Genomic DNA, 22,330 nt, shown 5'->3' on the forward strand with positions numbered 1-22,330 from the left:
GGGGCTCCGTGCTGCAGTCCCCCCAGTCTCTCTGCCCTCAGCCCCGACAGCTCCCCTTGTTTACCCTGCCCCCGTCACACTCGCCTCAACTGCCCTCCCACCGGAAAGCCTTCGCACATGCTGTTCCCTCTGCCTGAATGACCCCCTCCCCCCAACTCCCCACCCTCCCTGACCACACACCCATGTTTAGGTCTCAGCTTTAATGGCCCTTCCTCAGCATAGTGGGTTGAATAGTGTCCTCCTAAAATTCATGTCCATCTGGAATCTTGGAATGTGACTTTATTTGGTCTTTGCAGACATAATGATGTCTCAATGCAGTCATATTGCATTAGGGTGGGCCCTGATCCAATGACTGGTGTCCTCATAAGAAAAGAAAATGCAGATATACAGACACAAGCCAAGAAACACTAAGGACTGCCGGAAGCCACCAGAAACTGGAAGAAGAAAGAAAGGGTTCCCCTTAGAGCCTTTGAGGGAGTGTGGCCCTGTTGACACCTTGATTTTGGACTTCTAGCCTCCAGACTGTAAGAGAATACATTTCTGTTGTTCTAAGTAACACAGATTGTGGTTACTTGTTACACCAGCCTCAGAAAAATCTGAGCCGACCGCTCAGCTAAAGCACCTCCCCCAGACTATCTTCAAAGCCTCCTGCACCTCTTCCCCTCCCTGCCATGTCCGCCTCCCCGCCAGCCCATAAACTCCCAGGGAGAAGGGGTCTCAGCTGCCGGGTTTCCTGCGGCAAGCAGCTCAGAGTCTAGCCCCAGCAGGCATCCAACAGTAGTTTCCAAATGAATTAATCTAACAGATGCACCAAGGGAAGCTCAGAGAGACCAAGGAAAGCTCAGAAAGGTCAAGGGACTCACCCAAGGTCACGCTCCAGGAAGAGGCAGACCGCTGGCCTCCACACCGGTGATCGAGGAGCCGGGATGCCTATGTCCACCCCACAGGGACTCCAGCGCTGCAGGACAGGCCCCTTCTCCCTCCTGACTCCCAGCTACGAGGTCCGTGCCCTCTGGGCTCTGTGCCCGACCCAGGACCTGACCTCCTTGGCAGGGACCCGTCTCAACTCAATGAACCTGTAGATAAAAGCCTCTTCAGTCCTGGGACAGCCGTGGGGCAAGGGATGCCCTGAGCTCGAGTTAATCCCACACCCACAGGGCAGTTCAGGGCGATGGCCACTCAAGACGGTGGGCCTCGCCCACGGGAATCCACTCTGTCACCCTGGCTCCTCCCTCACGCCCCCATTGCCTGACTTTGCAGCTATGAAGCATGGGAGGCCACATAGTCCAAGCGCTGGACAATAAATAGCACTGACTCATGGAGGAAAAGTAGTTCCAGGCAGGAGAACATCTCCACCGGGTGCTAGCCTGTCCTTAACACTTATGTAACACTTGCTAATTACACTTTTTAATAAAGAGAGCAAGTCCTCTGGCTCAAAACCCTTGGGGGTTGCAGCATTTACAGTCTGGCCTCCGCCTACACACTTTCTGCATCCGGGGTTTCCGCATCCACGGACTGCGCACCGTGTACTGTGTTTCCCGCCCGCAGTTGGTTGCATCCGAGGATGAGGAAGCCACCGATACGGAAGGCCGCCTATCCTACACTGGACTTAAGCATCCGCGGATTTGGGTACCCGGGTGGCTCTTAAAACCAATCCCCCGCAGATACCGAGGGATGACTGAATTTAGTTGAAATCTGCTGACACGGTTTGATTGCCTTTGTACCTGGAAAGTAAACTTCTGTTTATGGCCAGAGATACTGGCTTTTCCAATTTTTTTGTTTTTGTTTTCGTTTTTTTTTTTTTTTTTGCGGTACGCGGGCCTCTCACTGTTCCGGCCTCTCCCGTTGCGGAGCACAGGCTCCGGACGCGCAGGCTCAGCGGCCATGACTCACGGGCCCAGCCGCTCCGTGGCACGTGGGATCTTCCCGGACCGGGGCACAAACCCGTGTCCCCTGCATCGGCAGGCGGACTCTCAACCACTGCGCCACCAGGGAAGCGCGGCTTTTCCAATTTTTACATAGATTTGTTTCAGTACACCTAGGTGGGGTGGCTTTAAAGTATTAGGTGACTAATAACATAGAAAGTATACAGGCATACCTCGTTTTTTGGCCCTTCGAAGATACTATGTTTTTCACAAATTGAAGGTCTGTAGCAACCCTGCGTCGAGCAAGTCTATAGGTGCCATTTTCCAACAGCCTTTGCTCACTTCCTGTCTGTGGTCACATTTTGGTAACTCTCGCGATATTTCAAACCCTCCACCAGCAAAAAGGTTACGATTAGCTGAAGGCTCAGGTGATGACCAGTATTTCTGAGCAATAAAGTATTTTTTTAATTAAGGTACGTACATTGTCTCTTTAGACATCATGCTATTGCACCCTTAACAGACTACAGTATAGTGTAAACGTAACTTTTATGTGCACTGGGAATCCAAAAGTTCATGTGACTCGCTTTTTTTTTATCGTATTGGCTTTTTCGTAGTGGTCTGGAACCGAACTCGCAATATCTCCGAGGTATGCCTGTAGAGACAGGGCAAAAATTATGAAGATGGTGTGGGGATGACAGAGCTTGGGGAACTCAGCACTCATTCATTCATCATTCATTCATTCATTAACTCACTCACTCTAGCGAAGACGCAGACACACACATGTCCCTCGGGTATTTTTGTGATAAATTCCTCAGCTGTAGCCAGAGTCGAGTGACATGTTATATGGGCGTGCCTCTTGGGCCAGGTGCCCGTAAGAATCACCTGGGGAGATTTCTTTTTTAAAACAGATGCTCGGGCCCCACCCCAGACCCACGGAGTATGAGCCTCCAAATGGTGGTCCCAGCACCTGTATTTTCTTAAAGCTGCCGGGGGTGGGAGGGTATTTCTTCTGAACAGCCAGGTGCCAGGTATTCAGCCGCTGCTTCCTCCCCAGTGACCCAGAAGGTGGGGACTACGTTGCCCAGAGAGCATCCCGGAAGAATAAGATCCGGGCCATAAGCGTTTCTCCCCAAAAAAGACACATGCCGGGGTGTGCCCTGGGTCAGTGAGAATCGAGTTCTTTAGCGTTTCCTCAGCATCTAACCCAGGCCAGCATCCCTGTGGCGGCCCTGGGGCTCATCCTGAGAAAGTTCCCAGTCGGGTGGGAGAGGCCAAAATATTTCCAGAAAACGCATCCCATGATGCAGCAGACATTCTAACAGGGACTAAGGCCTCACAAATACAGCTTCTAAGAATCTCTCACAAAAATCAGGTGCCAGCCGCACCTATTAGATGGCTGGTGTTTCTAAAAAAAAAAAAAAAAAAACAGAAAATAACAGGTGTTGGTGGGATGCAGTTGTACGTTGCTGGTGGGAATGTAAAATGGTGCAGCTGCTGTGGAAAACAGTATGGTGGTTCCCCAAATAATTAAAAATAGAATTATCATACCATCCATCAATCCTAGTTCTGGGTAACTACCTAAAAAAATTGAAAGGAGGATCTCAAAGCGATATTTGTACACCCATGTTAATAGCCGCATTCTTCACAACAGCTAAAATGTGGTAGTAACGCAAGTGTCCAGGTACACGACTGAGGAATGGATAAACAGTGTGGTGTTTATGTACAATGAAATATTATTCAGCCTTAAAATGGAAGGAAATTCTGACAAAGGCTACAACGTGGGTGAACCTTGAGGACATTATGCTCAGTGAAATAAGCCAGACACAAAAGGACAAACATTGCCTGAGCCCGCTTACGTAAGGTATCTAGACTAGTGAAATTCAGAGACAGAAAGTGGAGTAACAGTTACCAGGGGATGCGGGAAGCTGGGAATGGGGAGCTAGTGTTTAGTGGGTGCAGTTTCAGTTTTGCAAAATGAAAAGAATTCTGGAGATGGATGGTGATGACGGTAGCATATTTAATGCCTCTGCACGGTACACCTAAAAATGGTTAAGATGCTAAATTTACATTATGTGTACTTCACCACAATTTTAATGTAATTTTTATTTTTGAAATCTGGTGCCAGATTTTGCTGCCTGGGTTCAAATCCCAGTTCTACCGTGGTGGCCTTAGGCAAGTTATTTTGCCTTTCTGTACCTTAGTTACCACATCTGTAAAATGGGTATAAAAATAACAATCCCTGCCTTATGGGCCCACTGGGAGGATGAAATGAGTTAATCGTTATAAAGTGCAGAGCAGCGTGCCTGGTTCACAGCATGTGTTCAATGTGTTAACAGCTATATGATGGTGGTGGCTGTTATTACCATCCCCCCTCTGAGCTTTTGGAGGACACCCACATGAAAAATATGTAGGTCCAGGGGAGTGTATTTTTGGCTTCGTGGTTTGGCTAATGCCAGGTGCCACTTATGAGTAAGGAATAAAGACTATGTACTGCAGGTGAGAAAGTGGAGAAATTAAACTCAGTGAAGCCAGAGGCCAATTCAGCAATAAAATGTCCCTGCCCGGAGCCCAGAGTCAAGAGCCCTCTGCCCTCAGCTTGCTGGGTGACACAGGTCAAAGACGCTGCCCTCTCCGGGCTTCAGCAACCCCAGCTCTCCCACCCCACCCCGCTGCGAATCTAAGGGTGAGAAACCAGTCCACAGAACAACCTGTGAGCACATCACACCCCTGGGCCCCACCAGAACCCCGGGGGAGGGAAGGGGGGGGAAGGTGGGTGCCCCCAAGTGACCACAGGGTTAGAGGGACTTGGACACACTCAGGCCTTTCTGTTTCTGACTCACACCCAGCAGGAAGTTGGGGGTGGATCCTGCCTACCATCCACCCATTCGCCTCACCAAGGCCAATGACCCCATTTGTCAAGGGCCCAGACAGCAGAACACAGAGTCCCTGGCCTTGGACCGATATTTTATCCAGCATCTCTGGACAGGAAGGGTCCCTGAGGGTTCACATCATCCATCCTCCTGCTTCCATCCCCTTTGGTTCCCCCTTTTCAAAGAAACACATCCCCAAGTTTGCAAGGTCATCCAATAAACACACTCAGATCCATCCGATGCTGATACTGTGGAAACATTACTATTATATTAATAATAATCATAATAACAGCTTCCAAAGACATGCCAAGCTAATAAGAACTTCACAGGGAGCATCTCAATCGATCCTCATAACAGCACATTCAAATTGGTTCTCCTGTCATTCCCATTGTACAGACAGGGAGACTGAGGCTGGGGGCTCAACTTGCCCGGAGTCACACAAGCAGCAAATGGTGAAGCCAAAGACTTGAGCCCAGGCTTCCTGGACACAAGAGCCTGCCTGCTGTCCTCCATCTACCCCCTCCCCCATTACATGGCCATCTACTGAGCCCCTACTACAGGCCCAACCCTTATCAGTCCTTTGAAGCAGGCCTATCACACCCATTTGGCAGATGAGGAAACGGAAGTAGAGGCAGGTGATGTGACTTGTCCAGAAGCAAGACTGGAACTGGGGTCTGTCTCTTTGTGGAACCGTGGTCATCCACACTGGGCTGTGATTCTGCTGGTCCAGTTACCCCGCCTCCGTCTCCCCCTTCCCCTCTCCACTGGCAGGGTCCCTGGAAGGCTTTGTCCTACTGGGGCGGGGAGGACCGAGGCAGCATTTCTCCCGCAAAACCCGGCGCACTCAGGTGCAGCCAGAGGCGGGTGGCCCATGGGCTGAGCCAGGGGTGGGCCCCAGCATGCGGGGGATGGGTGGGGAAAGGGCCAAACCCATTCCTCCACCTGCTGGGGTGCTGGGTGCTGGACTATCTTCAAGCCATGACCGGCCCGGTGGGCTCCCCAAGTCACCTGGCGGGTGGCCAGTGGGTGCTGGAGTTCCACCCAGACAGCTCGGGGGCTGTGTGGCACTCCCAGCCAGCTCACACCTGCTGTGGGGGGCAGCAAGGACTGGTGCCTCCAACAACAGGGGGGCTCAAGGGGGCCGGGAGGGTGTCGGGGGGAAGAAGCAGGAATTAGGTGGCAGGAATCCTGACACCTTGTTCCTGCGCAGCAGCTCCCAGCTGGCTCTGTGACCTTGAGAGAAACACGCACTCGAGGCCTTTTGTTCCCTCCCCAGAAAGGAAGGCTTCCAAAGGAAAGGCACAAAAATCCAGACAGCCTGGTTAGGGCCCGGATCCAATGCCCGCCCCTGGGGATTCTGCCCTCCTGCTCCGTAGACAGAGAGTTGCCAAATGTGGACCAATCCTCCAGGGAGGGATGCGCAGGGCTCAGCGTTCCCGGCTGCAGCGGGGCCAAGGGCCCCGAGTCGCTGGCTCAGGATGGGGAGAGGAAGGACCAGGTTGTCAGGGGCCTTGGAGACCAGCGATGGGTAGACTTGTTTGGTTCCCAGCCAACGGCCTCCCGCAGGGCATGCAGTAGGCACGTGGCCAGCCCACGCAGAACGGAGGGGAGCGTGGATGGTGCAGGGAAACCCGTCCCTGCTGCTGAAAAAATAAGCCAAAGCTCCCATCCACCACCGGTGAGTCAGCAGTGTCATTGCAAGAGCCAAGGGAGGCTATATGAAATGAGTAGGGACTTTGGCTCCCCGCTCTGCCCGTGCTGGCTGTGTTTGCTGAGTCACCTCCCTCTTGAGGCTCAGTTTTCTCATCTGCAAACAGGGACCAATATTGCTGACCTGGTGGGGTCATCCTCAGGTTGTACCATATGAAATTACAATATTCCACCATTGTTGGGCTACAAAAATGGCACTTTCATACGTTCTACGCAATATGTGGATGGGGGCAGCGTACAGCATGCGAGCGATCACCGCTGAAATTTAAATCTCTCCTCTGTTCTAGCAGAAGACTGTGTTTTTCTCATTCATGGGACAAAAGGGAAAATATCTCATCACACCCCCCTCCCCCAAATATAACAACGACACGACACGATAAAACAGCTCACTTTGTGGGTGGCCTGTTAAGAGTTTACAATGTACGGTCCCAAGTACATCAGGGCATGGAGTATGTATGTACCACAGTGATAACGCAGCGGAAGGAAGGCTGGCATTGAAATATTTTTATCCAAAAAAAAAAAAAAAAGAAAAGAAAAAGGCACTGTAAAGGCCCAGTTGTGGCAGATAGTTTTTTTTTTTAAGTTTAAAAAAATTTTTAACATCTTTATTAGAGTATAATTGCTTTACAATGGTGTCAGTTTCTGCTTTATAACAAAGTGAATCCGTTATACAGCAGATAGTTTTTTGAAAGTAACTTGTAAAGCATTTACCATATTCTTAATTTGCAGTCTTTGCAGACTTGTGCACATATATTCTGCTTTCAGAATAGTTTTGCAAATTGTACACAGACAAAAAGAGAGGGAACTTTTGAGTAAAGAAATTGCATTTATAAATGATCTGTATTAGAATATAATAAATCTCCAGTTATAGTAAAAAAAAAAAACAGGCTTTAAGTGATGTATTTCCCCATGCTTTAGATCAAATATAACCAGCACGTTGAACATCTTTTTTAATATTTTTAAGTTTTTAAAAAATGAGTCAAAATGTCATTGAGCCATACAATGGAGTATTATTCGGCCATAAAAAGGAATGGAGTCCTGATACACTTGACAACACGGCTGAACCCTGAAAACATTATGCTGAGTAAAAGGAGTTAGAATAAAAACTACATACAGTATGATTCCATTTATATAAAATGTCCAAAATAGGCAAATCTGAGAGACAGAAAGTAGATTAATGGTTACCAGGGGCTGGGGGAATTGGAAGGAAGTGGGGAATGACTGCAAATGAATACGAAATCTCTTTTTGTGGTCATAAAAATGTCCTAAAATTGTGAATATACTAAAAACCACTGAACTATATACTTTCTTAATTCTTTTTATTTAAAAAAAATTTAAGGTATAATTGACATACAACATTATATTAGCTTCAAGTGTATGTGTTGCAAAGTGATTACCACAATAAGTCTAGTTAACATCCATCACCACTCATAATTACAAAAAGTTTTTTTCTTGTGATGAAACTTTTAAGATCTACTCTCTTAGCAGCTTTCAGATATGCAATACAATATTAACTTAGAGTCACCGTGCTGTACGTTACATCCCCAGGACTTACTGCATAACTGCACGTTTGTACCTTTTGATCACCCATTTCAACCCCCAGGTCCCCCACCCCCACCTGGCAACCACCAATCTGGTCTTTGTATCTATGTACTGGAGGTCTTGTTTTTGTTTGGGGTTTGTTTGGGTTCTTTTTAGATTACACATACAAATGAGATCATCTGGTATTTGTCTTCCTCTATCTGACTTATTTCACTTAGGTTAATCCTCTTGAGGTCCACCCATGTTGTCACAAATGGCAAGATTTCACTCCTTTTATGGCTGAATAATATTCCATTGTATATATATGCCACACCTTCTTTATCCATTCATTCATCGATGGACACTTAGGTTGCTTTCATATCTTGGCAATTATGAATAATACTGCAATGAACACGGGGGTGCAGATGTCTTTTCAAGATAGTGTTTTCATTTTCTTTGGATAAATACCCAGAACTGGAATTGCTGGATCATATGGTAGTTCTATTTTTAACTGTAATTTGAATTGTACGCTTTAAATGAATGAATCATATGGTAAGTGAATTGTATTTCAATAAAGCTGTTACTTTAAAAAGTGAGTCAAGTTCAAGAAAAACATTAACTGAGGAACAGTCCCAGGTGGTACATAAATATGAAAACTTTTCAAGGTGATACAGGAATGACTGGAGTTTGGAAAACACAGAGTTGATGCATTAAATCCTCAAAACAGAGGCTCTACATGGGTTCACATCCCACCTCCTGAGTGACCATGGGCTAGGGACTTCACCTCTCTGGACCTCAGTTTCCTCATCTGGAAAATGGGAACAAGAAAAGTTCCTGCCTCTCTGAGTCACCATGAGAATGAAGTGAGTTAGCACATGCCTGGCACATCCTAGGGGGTCGACGGAAGGATCAATGGGGGACCAGATCTTTTGGGTGGTTCTGACCATGCGTTCATGAGCACAGGGTCCCGAATTCAAATCTCTCAGAAATACCTTCTCCTGAGTAGGTGAAGTGAGATAAAGCATGTAAAGCATTTAGCAAGTGCTCAATAGACATTAACTTATTATTTTCGTTGTTGTTATCACTGTGATATCTGCCTGGGTGGTAACATTTTGGTTGATTTTTATTTTGTATTTTTATTCTTTGCTTGTGTTCTATAATGATTCTGTCTTGTTTCGGTACTAAGAACTACCCAGAGAATTATATTTAGTACTTAGCATCTTTCTCTAGTATGATCTTAGATTTCAGATAGAAGGGAAAACCAGCTGGGGTCCCGGCCTGTTCCAGCCGCCTACCCCGCCCCCTCACAGTAGACACACGCTGGAACTGAAGATTTCCCAGCATCGGTCGGCCTCTGGAAGCAGTTAGAGGGAAACCCCCCGCCCGTACTCCAAGCCAGCAGAAGATTGTAGCCAGAGCCCGAGGCAGCAGCCCGCAAGAGCAGTTATCCTCCCAACACCCTGCCTCCACGATCCATCCCCTAAAAGTACAGTTTGCGGGTGCAAATTTTGTACCATCCTCCACAACGACAGCCAGATTAATCACGCCCAAATTTGGGAGAGACGTTTGGGATATACCGTGTCGTGGGTACAACATTCACTCTGGAGGATCCTGGGGCTACCCCCAGGATGTGGAGACCATCCTTCAGAGCAGCTGAAGTGGATAGTCGGCCAGGAGGACTGCCGATGGGGGCAGGGGCATGGCACTGAAATGGACAAGGAAAACCTGGTTTTCTTTTTTTTTTTTTTTTTTGGCTGTGCCATGAGGCATGCGGGATCTTAGTCCCCCAACCAGGGATTGAACCCACGTCCCCTGCACTGGAAGCGCGGAATCTTAACCACTGGACCGCCAGGGAAGTCCCAAACCTGGATTTCAAGGTCAGCCCCAGAAGAACACTCACGGGGCAGGCGCTCCAAATGACAGGCGTTGGGTTAGTGAGGGAGCTGCCTGTCGTCCAACAGCTGCCGTGTAGTGCCAGCAAACCCAATAATAACAACCGCTGTGGTTGCCTTTTATTGATCACTGACTGTGTGCTGAGTGTTTCACCACACGCTCAAAGGTGTGAAGCCATGGTTGAACATACTCCCAAGCAGTGTGGAATCAGACAGCAGGACAACGGTGTTAATAACAGCAACGACGATTCATGACTAGGAAATAACGCATAGCGAGCACTTATCATAGTGTCTGGCTCGGTCCATGTTGTTTTAGATGTACAAATGATGATGAGGAGGTGCTGACTATGGGTCCAGCTGTGCTAGGACCTTTACATATCATAGTACAACAACCCTATAAGGTGAGACCTACTATTAGCCCCATTTTACAGAGAAGAAGACTGAGGGCAGATGAGGTTGTTTAACTCGCCCGTGGTCACTGAGCTGGTAAAGCACGCCATCGCTTGTCCCCAGTGGATGTCACCAACCCCAAATTCACTTCTGAAAGCCAGGCTCCATTAACTGTCCTGCCCGATGGCTCCCCAAACCCCTTCCCTCTCTCTGAGGGTTCCCATTGGTGCCAGGTGACTTCCTAGTTTCAGACCTGCTTAGAGGTGGCCAGCCGACCCTGTCCCTCTTCCCAGCTGTGGCTGAGCCCATCCTTCTGAAGCCACTGCGGGCGCCAAGGGAGAAAGAAGAAGGGTTCTCGGTGAGCTCATTTACAGGGGCCACCTCCAGCTGCTGGGACCAGCCAGCGGCTTTAATTTGGACAAATGCCCCGGACTCAGTGGGGACAGGAAGCATCCCTGAGCGATAAAGATCAGGGCCGGCTTGTGAGCGTGCCAGGAGTGCTCTGTGTCAGCCAAACCAGCTGGCCCAACCCCCGTTCTCAGCAGCCCCCACTGCTGGCCCTGGCCCTGCCAGGAGGTGGTCAGGGTGTCCCCCCCAGCCTAATGTCCAAACCCGCCAGTTGTAGATTACAGCATTGCTAGAAAGGGGCGCAGCGCTCAAAACAAGGAAAAATATGCATAGTGTAAAACGGTAGCTCGTAAACATGAAGCATTTGCTGTATCCCAGGCATCTCTCTAAGCACTTCACAGACATCGACTCATTTAATCCTCACAGCCACCTTACTTAACGGAGGAGAAACTGAGGCTCAGAGAGGGAAAGTGACCTGCCCAAGGTCACACAGCTAGGAGATTCCAGAGCCAGGATTTGGATTCAAGGCACCTGAGAATAAAGCCCACACTCTAGACCGCAGAATGCGGTGCTGACATCTCTCCATCACATGTACTGTGCACAAGTCTGAAACTCACACCGCAAAACATGAGCCCTGGTTATCCTTCGATTGTGGGATTGTATGAGTCTTACCTCCTCCTTTTTGCTTATCTGTGTTTGTAAATGTTTGACAATGAACGTGTACTGTAGCATGACGTAGACATATTGTACTAAGGATAAAAAGAGAATAAAAACTATTAATTTGGAAAATGAACTGAGAAGCATCCGTTAGAGCACTGAACAGTTATCTCCTGCCACCACCTTCAGGGAGAAGGGCTGGCCAGGTGTAAATAGTAAAGGATATAGAAACCCCGTGGTACTGCAGAAGGATGCATGCACACAGTGGGGGCTTTACTTAACATCACCACCCACCCCAGTAGACCAGCACGAACATCAACTGGCCATTCACCCCAACATTCACCTACGTGACCTCGCTGGGAGCTCCCGGCCGGGCTGAAAGACGGGCACCAGCACCCACGCTCCATGGCACGGACACCCATGCAGAGAGAAGAAGCCACGCCCAGGGCTGGCGACAAAACAGAGGCAGCAGGTGACCCCAGGGCTGCATGGCTCTCAACCGAGCAGTGTCATCATGGTGGGCCACTGCCGCGGTCCACAGAAGAGCCACCTTCCCGGGGGTGACCCGGGCCTTGGCACAGGAACTGGGCGAAACTCAGGAAGCCCCTGCGGTCGCCCAGCCGAGCTCACTAAAGCCAGGGCAGATGGCTCACACTTGCTCTGCTGGGTCAGCTAGCATTCTGGGCATTCCAAAAATTCCTCCAGAGCTTTTTGCTGCCCCCCTTCACCCCATCCCCCCCTTTAATGAAGGAAAAGGAGGAGGGCAGAGGGGCTGAGATGAAGGCATCTGGATAAAGGCGACACTTGGATGTCTCATCATCTCCTCCCTACAGTTAAATCCCACAGTAACCAGGCACATCTCACCTCTCCAAGAAGGAGGTGGAATGCTGGTTGCCAAAGCTTCCCATCTCATCCAAGTCTGAGCGTGTCAAGGGAAACGGTTTTGCTTCGAGGCTGCCAGGAGGCGGGGCCAGGAGAACAGGGTCCCCACCCAGGTGCCCCCATGGGCCCCACACCCAACATCACAGCCCTGGGCACGCTGCCCTGTAACCCCTCATCTGTCCCCTCTGGGAGGGCAGGAGCTGTATCCCAGGAACCTCTGAAACCCAGGGCCCAGCCCAGGCCCTGGTACACAGTAGGTGCTTAATTAATAACAAAGATGAAAATGACCAACTATCCCAAAAGAGGACAGGGATACACTGCCCGGGAAGTTCTGAGGGGAGAGATGGTATTTTCAACATGGTCATGGGGAGGTGGGAGGACCCACTGCGTTGAGTTATTATCATAGGGGTTGGCAGTTTTCCAGGTGGCAGACCTGAGTTCAGATCCAGCCTCTGCCACTTCTTGCCTCAAGCTAAGAGACCTTGAGGAAGGCTTCAGGTCTCTGAGGCTCGGTTTTCTCATCTGTAAAACGGGTTAGTAATACCACCTGTCCAAGTCATTCTGAGGACCGACAGAAGACGTAGATGTAATACCTCCCTAACAAGGCAGTTGGTACACAGTAGGTCTTCAACAAAGGGTGGGATTTTTTTGTTGGTTTTTTTTGGTTTTTTCCTGGGCCCTGCGTTTCAAAGGTCTGGTTTTGAGTCTTCCCAGAAGGCACAGCAGGAATAAAAGGCTCTGGGATCTACTCATCCAGTTGCCCCTCCCCCTGTGAAAAAGGCCCAGAGCGGGAAGGGGCTTACCCAAGGACACACAGCAGAGAAGTAGGTACTCAGGGGTCCTGACTAGTGGCCCATAACTCATTCTAATATACTCTGTATTCTCTCCCATGGCCTCGGACCCCTTCTCATGCCAAGCAAGTCCCTGGCAGGCAGGCAATCCATTCTAGAAACAAAGACATGAGATTTCCAGGGCTGGGGTCTAAAATGAAAGGGAGAGACAAACTTGGGCAGCTTCCCAGGCCAAAGGGCCCTGGGAGTTCCCCAACGAGTCACTCCGCAGCCCAGCCCAGGGCACTGGGCAGGGCTTGGCAGGCACTGTGCCCACTAAGGCCCAGGCTCCATGTCTGGGCAGGCAGTGTGGCGGGAGTTCACGGAGTGACCTCGGTGTACTCAACGTGCCCGCTGGCCTCCCTCTGCCGGTGGGCCCCGCACACCCTGGGCTTCCTTCCCACAGCGGTGCCTCACCACGCCTCAGGTAAACAGGATGGCACCCAGAAAGGGCTTTCTTCACTGAGGAAGCAAAACAAAAAGAAACGTCAACACAGAGCCACAGCCCTGACCTGGAGCCTTTGAAAGTGCAGCTGTATCTCCACAAAGGAGATTCACACACAAAAGGGCTGCCACTAGCTGGTAGCTCTGGGAGAGGAGGTTCACCACACCGGGACTCAGTTTCCTCATCTGTAAAATGGGAACGACACTAGCCCTGAGAAAAGATTGGATATAATAATGCACAAGGAACTAGAGTATAAGAAGCAGTCCATCAACGCTAATTATTATTTTGAATTACTGCTACTATGACTACTTCTGCTACTACAAACAAGGAAGATTTATATAGTGATTCATAAAGTCATTCCTTGGTATAACTTACAGACAGTTTTTAAGAATACTAAACTTATCTTTTTATGGGGCAGGGAATCCCATTTTTAAAGTGCCTACTATGTGCACGGTTATCTCACCTAACCCCACAACCACCCCACAGGGAAAATCCTAGAGTCTTCTTTCTGCAGATGAGGACTGAGGCTCAGAGAGGCAAAGTCACTTGCCCAGAGTCACACAGCAATGACACAGTACAGATGGGACGGAACACTAGGATTCTCTAGTTTGGCCTGCTTTACCGCCAGGGAGGCAGCAAAGGAGGGATTGAAGGCACATGAGCTGAGTCAGGCTGCAAGGATCAGCATTCCCCCTTCCTAGTAGAGGCCCTGGGCATGGGGCTCCCTCTCTAAGCCTCAGTTTTCTCATCTGTAAAATGGGGACATAAGAATCAAATAGGGCTTCCCTGGTGGCGCAGGGGTTGAGAGTCCGCCTGCCGATGCAGGGGACACGGGGTCGTGCCCCGGTCCAGGAGGATCCCACATGACACGGAGCGGCTGGCCCGTGAGCCATGGCCGCTGAGCCTGTGCGTCCAGAGCCTGTGCTCCGCAACGGGAGAGGCCACAACAGTGAGAGGCCCGCGTACCGCAAAAAAAAAAAAAAAAAAAAAAAAAATCAAATAAAACAATGATGAGCACAGTGCCTGGGACAGAATGAAAACTCCCTACTTATTATTTTTATTTTACCCTAAATAACATTTAGTGTTCTCAAAAGCCAGGTCTCAGCAGATGGAGGAACAGCAGACTCAGTCATCTCCCCAAACTTCTGAAGGCACAGGAGCCAAGGCAGACCATCAGGTACACACAGGTCAAAGGCTGTCCTCTCTTACCTTCAGTGACACCTTGGCCCACCTGAGACTCACCTCACCGATGGGGAAATGCCCAGAGAGGTGAAGTGACCTACACAGGGTCACACAGGTATCCCATGCTGGCGCTACCAACTTTTCTCCAAAAATCCAGCCCTGACATCAAGCAGATCCCATTTTCCCCATGGCCAGCACGGGATTTGCCAAGCGATAGCTACAGGATAAATTTTCATTGAATGAAGGAGTAAGTGTGACTTCTAACCCTGCACCTAGCTCAGGTGGCCTCCAGCCGATACTCATAACCAGGGGCTCCCTGAAACCTGCTGATTGTTTCCACAATGGGAAGGTGTGAATATTCCTTAAACTCAGAGCATCCAAGACCCCTCCCTAGCCGGAAGGGGGCTGAGTGGATAGTCAAGGCTCGCCTTGGGGACAGAATGTCATGTAAACAGTGATCCATTAACTGACAGCCCTCCAGCTACAGCAGAAGGGGAAAAACACTTGCTGGGAAGCAGGGGTCCTAAGTCACTCCTTTCCCCAGGACCCTGGTGCTCCAAGGACCAGAAGCAACCTCACAGACCTTCATACATAATAATGATACTAGTAATAATGACAATAGTATTATAGTAAAAATGACACATGTAGGGACTTCCCTGGTGGTGCAGTGGTTAAGAATTCGTCTGCCAATGCAGGGGACACGGGTTTGAGTCCTGGTCTGGGAAGATCCCACATGCCTCAGAGCAACTAAGCCTGTGCACCACAACTACTGAGCCTGAGCTCTAGAGCCCACGAGCCACAACTACTGAGCCTGCATGCCACAACTACTGAAGCCTGCGTGCCTAGAGCCCGTGCTCTGCAAAAGAGAAGCCACTGCAATGAGAAGCCCGCACGCCGCAATGAAAAGTAGCCTCCACTCGCCACAACTAGAGAAAGCCCGTGTGCAGCAACGAAGACCCATGCAGCCAAAAAATAAATAATTAATTAATTTAAAAAAATGACACATGTACATTCATTATAGGGCACTATGTATTAACTCATTTAATGCTCATCCACCTCAGGAGGCAGGCACCATTGTTACTCCCATTTTACGGAGGAGTAAACTGAGGCACAGAGAGACCAACTGTCTTGCCTAAGGTCACACAGTTGGAAAGTAGTGGAGGTGGGGTCTGAACACAGGCAGTCTGGATCCAGAGTCTCTGCATTATTCCCAAGGGAGGTTGGGAAAACCTAATTCTATAACCAATTCTGCAGAACCGATATCCAGTTTTGCAGAATTCCTCACTCCACCCTAATTAGGAACCCCCACCCCCATCCCAGCTCCGCAGTCACAGGACCATTTATTTGTCATCTACTTCATGCCAAGTGTTTCACAGTCCTTCTTGCTAATGGTCATAAGCACCCTGTGTCCATTTTACATTTTCCGAGAGGTGATGAGACTGGTTGAGGGTCACGAGGACCATAAGGAGCAGAGCTGGGATTTGAAGCCAGATTGATCACCTCCACAGCCTCCCCTTGGCCTCACTGGGATCTCCCAGTCCACTGGCTACAGGTACCAGAGCCTGAGTAACAAAGTCCAGAGCAAAAACCATCATCAAGACGACGATCCCTCACCTTCGCACCTCATGTCACAGAAAGCACCTCCTTATCCAATACTGTTTCAAGCTTCACAGCAGCTCTGCCAGAGAAGATGCATTATTCCCATTTTCCAGATGAGGAAACTGAGGCTCAGAGAGGTGAACTTCCTGTTCTGGGAGTTCTCACAAACCGGGTCTCCTTACCCAGACCCCTGCTCTGATGCGTCCCCCACAAATCATGAGCCACGATGCTCACTGCCCCCTCTGGGCGGACCCTCCACCTTGGCAAGGACCCCCCTGACCCATGTGGCAGGCTGTATTCCTGCTCAGCAGATATATACTAGCTCCCTCTCAGCCTCCATGAGAGGATCATACTTCCATCTCACTGATATTGAGTTTGGCCATGTGACTTGCTTTGGCCAAGAGAATGAGGGCAGAAATGACACCTTCCCAGTTCCAAGGGGAGGCTTTCAGAGGCTCTGCAGGTTCCCAGAGAGCTCCTGAGCATCTGTTGTCCACCACAGAAGAGCACGTCCTGGCTGGCTGCTGCCTGTCAGCCTGGGTACCAAGATGAAGATACACAGGGCAGACGGGAACCCAAACCAAAGCCTGGAATCCAGCCTCCCTGCCAAGCCCAGGCAAAGTCAGCCAAGCCATCTGATGACCCCCGAGTACGAAACAAATGTTTGCTGTTAAAAGTCACTGCAGGGACTTCCCTGGTGGCACAGTGGTTAAGAATCCGCCTGCCAATGCAGGGGACATGGGTTCGAGCCCTGGTCCAGGAAGATCCCACATGCCGCGGAGCAACTAAGCCCATGCGCCACAACTACTGAGCCTGCACTTTAGAGCCCGCGAGCCACAACTACTGAGCCCGTGTGCCACAGCTACTGAAGCCCACATGCCTAGAGCCTGTGCTCCGCAACAAGAGAAGCCACCACAATGAGAAGCCCGTGCACCACGATGAAGAATAGCCCCACTCACTGCAACTAGAGAAAGCCCATGCACAGCAACAAAGACCCAATGCAGACAAAAAAAAAAAAAAAAAATCACTGTGATTTGGGAGATGTTTGTTACACAGTATTATCATGGAGAAACCTGACTGACACAAAGGACTATGTATTTCCAGCCTTGGAAGGAGTAGGAAAGGTACAACCACTCTGGAGGGAAACTGAGCAGGTGAGATCAACATTCTAAACACCCTTTATCCCAGCTGTTCCCCATCTTGGAATGTGCCCTCCCATCGACTACAACAAGTACGCAAAGACACGTGAGCAGGGATGTCACCGTGACACTGTGTGTTATAGCAAGAAAACAAACCACTCAATGCTCACCAGCAGGGCATGTGCTCAATAACTAATAGCACCTTCATGCATTGAAGTATTGTTCAGTTTTTTAAAAGAGTGCAGTAAGTCAACACAGTCTAAAATGGGGCCACATCCATTTTTAATTTCTGCGTGAAATTCTCTGTCTTATGATTGTTGTTGTTCAAAGCATATGTCCACATGTACTGATTCATTTCTTTATTCCACAACTGTTTACTAAGGAAACAGCAGTGAAGACAAATAGGGTTTCTGCCTTCTTGGAGCGTCATCTGGAGGGGGAGGAAGCAATACCACCTCCACTACAACCACCACAAGGAACAAGAAGCAACACATACCGAGCACTGACCACGTGCCAGTCCCTTTTCATTTCCTCCTCACAGCAACCCTCAGAGGTAAGACCCGTTATTATCTCCATTTACCGATGAGGAAACTGCGGCTCAGAGAGGTTAAGTCACCTGCCCAAGGTCACACAGACAATAAGTGGCAGAACCAAGATGCAATTCTTTCCATCTGGTTCCAGAGTGGACCAAAAAACCCCACAAAACAACTTAAGATAGCAGAGTGTGATAAGGGCTTGGAAAGAAGTAAACAGAGCATATGTATGCGAAAAGTTTCTGGAGGGTCGAGGGAAACTGCTGACTGCATTATCTGTGAGGAATGGGATTGGGGGTCTTGGGTGGGATTTTACTTTTCACTTAACGTAAATTCATTTTGCCGTTTTTGAAGTGTTTGGTATGTTACATGTTATTTTACAATAATATATATATTATATGTTATTATTATACTGTGTGTGTGAGTGTGAGTGTGTGTGTGTGTGTGTGTGTGTGTGTGTATGTGTATCTCTTCTGACTCAGTGATGTAAATATCCAAAGATCAGCCTTTGGGGATGTATTTTATATTCTCAGTGGAGACAAGGCTATACAACATTTCAAAGGTCACTCAACTGAGCAATTAGCCAATGTGGCAGTGATAACTACTTCTCAGAAGTCAATCCATAATCATTTCCATATTTGTCTCAATTTGCCTTCCCCCTCCCTTCCTCCCATCCAATTGACCAGATTTCTGTGGAGTGAATTCCTAAGGGCAGAGGCTCTTTTGAATTGCCCATAGAAGATGCTCAATAAAATATCCATCACATTGAAGGAAAAAAATTTGTGTGTGCATGTGTGTGTATCTCTCAATTCAAAGTTTGTTAGCTTCTTTGTAAATGACAGGAGTTTCGGTAGTGGTCTTGGGCAGAAGGACCCCTCAAAGCCCCAGTTTTATAAACTGCAGAATCAAGGGTCCCCAAAGCAGGCATCGCCTGTGTTTGTTGTGAAGAATTAAAAAAGAACAAAAGAGCTTCGCCCAGAACCCAGCACATGTAAAGGGTTCAGTGAAAAGCAGTTGCTCTGATGTGTTATGTGCTTTCTCTACATTCTCTCCAATCCTCCCATTTTACAGAAAAAGAAATTGAGGTCCCAGGAGGGGAATGGCTTGTCTGGGGTCACACTCCTATAATCTGGATGGGTGAGTGGGGGAAGAAATGTGAAACTCTTGGACAGAGATTCCCCCTGCCCTCCTCTCGATCCCAAACCTGCCAAAGCCTTCCTGTTTATTTTTGGGTATTTAGGGAGTGGCAGGGGGTGTAAAGAGAATTTTTGTTGCCAATGGTCTAACTTTTATTTCTTCAACACACCCTGTATTCTGGGTATACCAATGAGCACACAGTTCTCCTAATGGCCCCGCCTTTGCCTGTCCTGCTGCTGCTGCCTGCAATGTCCTCATCCTTGCCCTCTCCTCCTTTAAGACTCAGCTCAAGTGTCACCTGTGGTCGCCCAACGTCCCCCCCGCCCCCCCACCAAACACACCAGGTTGGAAGGGGCAAGCACCACCTGCCTGAAACACTATATATATATATATATATATATATATATATATATATATATATATATAGTGTGTGTATATATATATATATATATATATATATAAAAAATGACATGCCGTGATGACATCTATTATAATAATCATACCCACTACTTAGTGGGCACAGACCAGTGTGGACACTACGCCTGGTAATGTCCATGCACTGCTTCTCTCAACTTGTATAACAACCCTTTGAGGGAGGGGAGTATCCTATCACGAGCCCATTGTACAGATGAGGACACTGAGTCTCAAACCAAATACCATGGCCTCAGACCACAGCCAGGAAGGGGCAGCGCCAGGGTTTGCCCCCAAGTCTCCCTGGCCGACTCCCTCCTTTCTATCCCTGCCTCCTCCTGGAAGCCTCCCTGGGTTTACCCCTGCTGCACCCTGACCCAAACTCACCAACATTTGTGGCTTCTCTATTCAACTTCCCTAACTCCAAACATCCTGGATTTGCAAGCTGGAAGCAAGTTCAAACCCCTGCTCTGCCACTGGCAGCCGACAAAGACCTCACCGCCACAACACTGAGTCCTGAATCTGTAAAATGGGAATGACGAGCCCCACCCCCCTCACACAGGAAGATGGTGAGGGTTCCAAGGTAAAGTCCCCTCAGATGTTTATGACCCTCCCAGGGCAGGTGACAACAGATGCTCAGGAAGGTTTGCTGACTTGAATGAAATACTGACACTTAAAATATTCAGGCCACCTCCACTGGGGGTTTCCTTCTCCAGATTGACTGCCATACCTCCAGGAAGGGGTCTTCAACCGCGTGGCTCTTGAAACACAACACTGACCACTGTCTCTATCCAAGTTCAGTTCCGTCATCACCTCTCACCTGGATTTTTCGAGCAGTCTCCAGCCTCCTGGCACACCATCTCCCATCCAGCCTCCCCAAGAGATGGGCAAGCTTCCCAAAACACACATCTGACTCCATCCCTCTCCCCCAGAGAAACTCCCACAGTGCCCCAGTGCCCCAGTATAAAGTCCAAACCCCTGGGAATGGTTGCCCCGGCCCCTGCCAGGATCTCCAGCCAACACCCTATGCTTCCTCCTCCGTCCAGGCACCCAGGCCTTTCTGTCCCCTCTTTCCAGCACATAACGCCATCCTCTACCCACGGGCAGGCTCTCCAAGAAACAAACCCTCTGCCCACCATCCCCCACTCCAGGTCAGAAGCCATCAGCCCCTCTTCCCATTATCACAGCTCTCTCCTTCTGGGCAACTGCCTCTTTTCACAAAGAATTTACCCCTTAAGGGTGTGCCTCCTCTTTGACATGGTGTCTTGAAATATTTGTTGAATGAATTAATTAACGAATGCACATTTAAAACATTCCTCTGGGGCTCTTTTTCTGAGATGGCAGAGATGTATTCTGGTGATGCTGAGAGGGGAGAAAGGCTCACGGTCAGATAGTGGGCTGTTCCATTCTCCTGCCAAAGTCAGCCCTGAATAAAAGCCCCCAGGACCTCCAAGGGGGGGTGGGGCACCTCCAGACTAAGAATCTGGGGTGAGGGTTATACCCCCAACATCAAGAATCAGTACAGCTGCCTCACTGGACTGCAGGGCAAGCTGATTGCTCACAGCTAGATCGCAAGCCAGGAGGACAGATCCTATATTGCCCTGGGTCCACCATTTCTAGTGTCTGCCACATAGTAGGTGCTCAATACACACACTGGTTGACCGAATGAGCTTCTCACATGTCCAGACACTGTACTGAATGAAACCCTGTACTTCTCTAGGATAATTGCACCCTTATCAAGCATGCAAATCCTTTAAAAAGGATTCCCCATAAAACCACCAGGACCGTGGCTAGTGGATGCACAACTCCCTCTGGAACTGTCCCAAGGATGAGACACCGGTGTCTGGGGGTGAATGCATGTTTGTCCAGGAGCTTCGATGGATTAGCAAAGGGAAAGCTGGGCCAAGGGAGAAGTCTTGTCCAAATGCCCTGGTTACTGATTAGCCAAACCCTAGAGCTTCTCTCTGCAAGGGGGATCAGAGGGGCAATTAAACCCCTTTGCAAGAAAGACTAAGTTAAATATCTGCCTAATCCTGCAGTTTAAAAAGACGGCAAGTTGGGTTTCTGGAGCCTTCCTTCAGATACCTGAGGGGAAGTGGCAGGGCATGAGACAAGGGAGAGACCACAGAACGAGGGCCCACTAATATTTACAGAGCCTGTATCTGTTTCAGACCTTTTATACCTATTAATCCTGCCAGGCACCCAGACGAGGGAGGACTGTGACCCCCATCCCCACTCCATTTTGCCCGAAAGGGAGACCTGGGCTCAGAGAGGTTAAGTGTTTTGTCCAAGGTCACAAAGAAGCTGCAAAGAAAAAGCACTTTCTTTGTGCAACAGGTATAGCCCTTTCCTTTCCAAAAGGTAATGGCAGCTCCTGTCTGGAGAAAGTTCAGTCCCGCGGGCAGGAAGCCCTGGCCACCTAGGCGGCGCGCGGAGGTCACACGGCAGCCCCACTACCGACCGGCTACCGACCAGCGGAGAAGCAGGGTTTCAGGGCGCGGCGCCGCGGCTCCGTGCCGAGTGTGTGCTAGGAGGGTGTGGAAAGGTCGGGCCCGGCTTGGGGGTCAACGGGCCGCTTCCCTTCCCCTGGGTCCCGCCTGTAGCCCTAGGCAGCGCCGCCAGCGGGGTGGGGGCCACCCGAGCCTACCGGGAGCAGGGGGATTGAGCCTTAATCCCATCAGGGCGCCTCTGCCCTGAGAAGGCGCGCGGAGGGGTGCGCAGGCCCTGCAGGGAGGGCGCGTCCGGAGCCCCGGAGCCCGTGGGGCCCCGCGCGCTGCTCTCTCCACCGCCCCAGGTGCCCGGAGGATCCCTTCGCCCCGGGCTCCGCCTCGATCAGCACCCCCGCTTCCCAGTGTCCACCTCCTGGGCCTCCAACCTGCACGGACGTCCGGATCCTAGCAGTTCCAGGCTGGGTACGAT

The 22,330-nt window shown here is 49.6% G+C and overlaps 1 protein-coding gene across 1 annotated transcript in view; it reads right to left on the reverse strand.

The window, feature by feature from the left end:
* Window positions 1-22,330, reverse strand: part of KIAA1671 (KIAA1671 ortholog) — a 188,155-nt gene extending 165,825 nt beyond the window's left edge. The window contains exon 1 of the mRNA XM_032602723.1: window positions 22,287-22,330. The gene's annotated coding sequence lies outside the window, so the exon portion shown is untranslated. The remainder of the gene's footprint in view (window positions 1-22,286) is intronic.

This window comes from Phocoena sinus, chromosome 14 (assembly GCF_008692025.1).
Source record: "Phocoena sinus isolate mPhoSin1 chromosome 14, mPhoSin1.pri, whole genome shotgun sequence".
NCBI classification, from domain to species: domain Eukaryota; kingdom Metazoa; phylum Chordata; class Mammalia; order Artiodactyla; family Phocoenidae; genus Phocoena; species Phocoena sinus.